Genomic DNA, 6,052 nt, shown 5'->3' on the forward strand with positions numbered 1-6,052 from the left:
GTTCGCGTTCTTCGATATATTTTATTCCTCGCGCAAGGCTCTCTAGATACAGATTTCGAAAACAAGATTTCGGATTCCTCGATTAGAGGAAATCTCGCTCTCGAGATTAGTGAACTCGAGCATTATTAACTGGAGGGGAAGAAAAAGAAGACAGCAATTTTGCAAAAATAGTTGAAGATTGGTGGTTGAGCCGCGTATAAAGGTGTATTCTTATTTGCGGATGGGAAAGCTAGCTGGCTGCGCAGCTCGTGCAAAGAGCTCGCGATTGCGGACAGGTAGGATGGAAAATCTCGCGAGGCCGATGGACGTGTCGCGCAACGTGAGCGGATTGTTGTCGGAAAATGGTTTTCTCGTTTGGAACTAGGCTCGTTGCTAGCAACGTGACTTACTTCGAGAAAATCAGCATCCTGGAGCGGTCGTCTGGCGGAGCGATCGCTGATAAATCCCGGTGCTTATCGGGCCTCCTCTGGCTGCGTCCGCCGGTACTTTTCCATCATCGATCCCCCGCGCATCGTTTCGCTTTCGTTCGTTTGTCTCACTCGACACCGCATAGTACGTATGCGGCGATACAACTCGACGATCTTTCGGCAAGTCCAAGAGCACGGTATGAAGTTCCTACTTTCTGAACGCTACGTAGGAACTCTATACCTCGCTGCTGGATCTCTACCATATAATACGTGTACGCATCGTGTACCGATCGAAGAGTTCGTACTCTATCTCGACCTAACTCTTCTCCGTGTTCTTCGTGTTCTTCGGCGCGCGCCGCCAACTGCAGACCTCGCCACTTTCCTCACTATTTCACACTCGCGTGGTCACTGTCCGTAGCACACCGTCCCCTCTTCGTGGCTTTTCCGCACACCGGAAGATCGAAAGCGAATCGACTCCATTTCGAAAGCGAATCGACTCCAAAATCGTGGTGGAAATCGCGGATTCCACGGAAAGGCAGGGGTCTCGATCCAACTCTCGATTTCTAGCCGATCGCGAGCTATCGCGAGTCGTGGGATTAGCGAGTCAACGTGTCTCGCGATCCTCCGCGATCCTCCGCGATCCAACGACGGCTCACGCGAACGCGTATCGATCGATTTTCATTCAAACAACGACCGATCCCGCGATCTACCCCGACGAATTCGCGGATGAAAGGATCGCGAGCAGTCGGACTCGGTTCTGCCGCAAGGTTGGAGCAGAGAGTGTCTAGGAGGGGTAGAGTAACGGCGTGTGGACGAGATTTGGATGGATGTCGCGAAACCTGCTCGCCACGGAGGCCCGCGAAGCACTGAAGAGTCTCGAGGGGCACCGGCTAGAAACACACACGGCGAAGACACACACGGCCCTCTGATTTCCCCTCCTTCTTCCGAGTCCACCGGCGACAGTGACGCCCCTGGCGGTGAAGAATGACACGATGTCCGAGAGGAAGAAGACGAAGAAGACGTCGAGGAAAGGGAGACGGGACAGGAAGGAGAGCCGGCGTGGATCGGCGGTGATCGGTATTGAGCGTGATCGAGATCGTGCTGCTACCTAGTAGGGAGAAACATAGATTTTTCCCTTTTTGGTTTTTCTATCCCGCTCTTTGGACCGAGTTCACCGAGTCGATGGAGAACGCTCGCTGGAACGGGCGTTCGGACAGCCGCGTTTCTTTGCGGAATCCTCGAGTAATAGAAAAATTCCCCAGGCTTTTTTCTACCTCGCGATTCGGATCACGATCCAGATCACGATCCAGATCACGATTGAGATCTACCTCGCGAAGAAAACAGCCACGGATATTTCTGCGCTATTTTTGGTCTCGGTCAAGAGGAGAAGCGATTTTCCCAACGGGGTCTCGGTGTCTCTTCGAAACTGTGCTTTTTCGCGTATGGATTTCCAGATGGTGGCAAACGAAGATAATTTGTACGGAAAGAAAAAAGAAAAATCGTACAACCTGTTTTCTCGCTCGTTGCAGCCATCTTTAGAACCAATCGAAAAATAAAGAATCTTAGCTCGACTCGCGATAACGATAATCGAAATTCGTCTTCGCTGGCTTCGAACGACAATCGAGAACGCGGAGAGCGGAGAAAGAGGAAAAAGAAATGGGAGATAGCGTGATACGATATCACCGATTCACACCATAGAATTCGAGATTTGTGGCGCGACAGTGGCGTAGGCACTGGAGGATTTCAGCGGAGGAGAAAGAGCGCGGTGATTAAAGATTAAAACTAGAAAAAGGAGCGAGAAGTGCAGAGATCCGTAAATATCGATAGAGCGTTACATCATCGTGACGGGATAAATCGCGTGGCGCACCTTTGATGAACCCGAGGAAGAGGAGGCGGTGCACAATAGACGATCCGTCGTTCAAAGGAAAATCGAGTCAATTGAGCGATTCGATTACCGGACGATTAATAGTACCGGCCGCCGGTTGCTCGCACTTAAATGCATTAGCCCGATCAACGTGACCGCCAGTGAGTCAGTCGAATGATATCACTGTTGCGCGATTAGAATTTACATAAAACGTTTCGTCGATCGCCATATGAGGAACGCCGCGACCATCGTCGCACGTGTTCCCGGCGGTCTTTTTAAAGATCACCGCGAGAAGATAAGCCGGCGCGGAGAAACATCGCCGTTGTCTGTAATTTACGCGTAATTTTCTTTGTCTCCGTGTCTCTTTGTCGTATCCAATGAGATCACGGACGGAGGAGTCGAAGGAGAGTAGCCGAAGATTAATCGGTTGGTTAAGCGACAGGGAAACGCCGAGAGTCTAATAGACTCGGAGAAGAGACTCTGCTGGAATGGCGTTCATGGAAAATCGAAGGAAGGAATTAAAAGCGTGAACGATACGAAGCCGAGCTTTCCATTTTTAGCCTGGAATTTTGAGAACCCGCGTGGACGAGTAGGAAATAAACCGTCTCCCGTTGTTTCCTCGACTGGTGAAGCCAATCGAAGGATAGAGACGCTGCTTGGTTAATTATTCAAAGCAGCTGGCGGCAATGGACTCCCGCTGAACCAATCAAGTCGTACAGAATGCAGATAGACACGGTGTGTTTCGACGAAAGATTAACGCGTTCCCTGTTCCCCTGCCAACGACAGCGTTCGGGATTTCCTATTTTACCCTTGGACCAAACTCCCAACTATTACTCCTTTCCTATTCCGTCTAACCGATTCGTCGTTCATCGTATTTAACCGTTCCAATCCCAAGCAGCGCGATCGCGCTCAACTTTGCTGATGCGTGTGTACGTCACATAGTACCAACAAGCGCTATTGCGACGATTCGGATTTTTCGACATAAAATTAAACGAGCGTTATCGCGCCGTTCAGGGTTTTTCGACCGTGTTCTTCCGAAAGCCTCGAGCGCTGCTTGGGACTCAAACTGGGTTAAACGCGTCTGAGAAATAAAAGATTTACGTATTACGAGTTAGGACAATTGAAAAAGAATTTATCCGAGGTACGAATTCTAGAAGTACCCTGGAACTTTCGCTACCGTTGTAACTCTTCATCGAGGAATTATCTCCCTCTCGATCACCGAGCCTAATTTCGTGAAGCACTCGAGAGACTCCGGGGCGAGGGGGCTCTGTTTCATCTCCGAAAGCCTCTCCACGAAAGGCTCGCCTAACAAACACGTCAAACAGATGTCTAGCAGTCGCACTTGCATACCGAAGGAACACGCGTAACGTGCACGCATCTGAAACGAAGGAACCACGAAACAGGCCGGCCATGTGTGAATTGGCTTTAAGCTGTCGCAGCCACGCTACACGTGCTCCTGTACACGTCCCTCTTCCGCAGTTCTCCGCAGCCCGTGGGAACTTTTTTTCCTTCCTCGAGAAAGCTGCTGCACGCCCGCATCCACGCGTCCCGCCGCCCCGATCCGCGTCTTTTCCATCGCGTTACGTCGTTGGCGACGAAAACCCGTTGGAAATCATCGGACCGAGCTGTCCGACGGTTTTTCTTTACCGTCAGATAGGCAGAGGTCGGGGAACCTTCGAAACGGTCTCGTGAAGTTTAGAACGTTACGCTAAAATCGTTGATCTAGAAGACGGAGATTACTTCGAGTCTCTAAGGAATCCCGAATTGGGACTATTGGGGGGCACTACGTGGACGACGAAAATGTCCAAACAGCCATATTTGGCCTGCCTCCTAAGCGAATTTGCCAACCACTGGACGCAAAGAATCTTTAATCCTCCGAAAATCCTGATGAAAGATTTTACGGCCTGATCTATAGATCTTAAACGCGAATCTCCGATTCCATTATCGACTAAAGACCTAGCGCGTTCACGTGGACACGACCACGCCTGCTGATCTGCTGTACCAAACTTAACGTAGCCATCGTCCTAGAAGTCTAGAGTCTCGATGTAACCTGTATCTAACCTGGACTTTAATTCTGTCTATTAATTCAAATATTTCGCGAATTAAAACGTGCCAATGGCGCCAAAGACGCCAGAAACACACCGCGAAACGTTCAACCATCGAACGGAGATGGTAATTCCTGCTCCTAGCTAAACCCCACATGCGACCTGCACAGGTGGTCGAGTTTTCTTCCACGGCAGAGAGTCGCGGAAAAAATCTGGGTGGTCGTGTCTCCGATAGGAGTCGGATAATCGGGAATACGGATAATCTGGCTTCTTCTCCTCATGGGCGTTGCTGTTTTTTCCGCGGCGCGAGTGGGCAAGAAAATGCCAAAGGCAGAGTAAACACAGGTCCTGGAAGGATAATTAACCTGAGCGAAGGCACGGTTTAACGAGTCCCACGATTCCGCCGAGAGGATCACGACACATGGGAATCAGTGAGCGGCAAAAAGCGAGCCCATTCGTTCGTTTGGTCGCGCGTTTTTGCCCGTTTCGTGGTTAGATGAAAAATCGAGCAAGCGGAGGAAAGGGAGAGGGGAAAAAACGCGCCCAAGCCCGCGATATCTCGCTAGAATCGCACCTGTTCCTATCTACGGCTCCTCCTAGCCAGCTGTTTAACGACTCTCGGTGTAATAGGCGTCTAAATTATACTAGCTGGATGGCCGCTTCCGGGTCACGCCACGAGACCGTCAGATTTACGGGATAATTCTATTTTACGCACTGTGTTCCCGAGTGTGAATACACGCGAGTGCCAGAGGAAGCGAGAGAAATAGCATGACCTGTCGTCGGGTCATTTAATACCATCTTCTTTGGGCCTCAGCCCCCATTTTGTCTCGGCCTGACAGCGCGTAAACTAGCGACAGGTAACCGGGCAACTTTGTCGCTTTCCCTCGAAATCCTATTTTCTTTGCATCTTCTCGGTTTATCGAGAGACTGGACAAATGGTCGATTTAATAACGAAGGAAAAGTTAAAATTCCGAAATGGATGCCAGAAATTTCCTCGGAGTATCGAAGCGAGTAGAGAGATAAAATATCAGGGAACAAACATCCGGGACTTTAATAAAGAATCCATAAAGCACGCAGAATAAGGCGATTAAAATTATCGTTTGAATTAATCTCACACGTGGCACGTGAAACAGATCTCCGTGGAAGTCTCTCAAAGTAGAGGGGTACCGGAAATTTTTAAAGTCACGTATATACGATTGTAAGGAAAAATGCCGCGTGTCACGTATTTTTAACGCCGAGATTTATACGTGTCAACTATATATTTTGCAACCGGATTGACGAATAACTTAGAATTTCTTGGAATCGTGACACGTGGCGTGTCCTCTTATATTGGTAAATCATTTACGACTAGGAGGTAATAGTACGAGAAGAAGCACGTAGCTGATTAGATTTGCCGCTTTTACTAGTTGCAAGCTGTAATAAATAAAACTTGGATTCACCGGTAAGACCTGGGATCTATCGATCTTCGGGGTCTTACGCTATCGCGTACGTTTATTTCGCAAGGCTGTGCGTCGCGTAAGTGTATACGTGCGCTGGAGCCTGCGCAACGAGTATAAGAGAAACTATCGCGGTCGGTTTTCGCAGGAAACCTCGAATGACGATTGAATTCCGAAACGCGCTTGCTGTTGGTCGATATCTGCATCGATTACCTCCCCCACCGCGGACTTTCCGGCAGAAATAACAAATAAGAAACAGCGATTACCATTAAATTCCATCAACCAGTCATCGCTCTTTCC

General features: G+C 49.4%; 1 protein-coding gene across 1 annotated transcript in view; it reads left to right on the forward strand.

Annotated features, from left to right (window-relative positions):
- The window catches only part of LOC108547122 (UPF0489 protein C5orf22 homolog), a 275,941-nt gene that overhangs the window by 33,089 nt on the left and 236,800 nt on the right, over positions 1 to 6,052 (forward strand). The window lies entirely within an intron of this gene.

The sequence above is a fragment of the Eufriesea mexicana genome, unplaced genomic scaffold (assembly GCF_001483705.2).
Source record: "Eufriesea mexicana isolate 0111107269 unplaced genomic scaffold, ASM148370v2 scaffold944, whole genome shotgun sequence".
In the NCBI taxonomy this organism is placed as follows: Eukaryota; Metazoa; Arthropoda; class Insecta; order Hymenoptera; family Apidae; genus Eufriesea; species Eufriesea mexicana.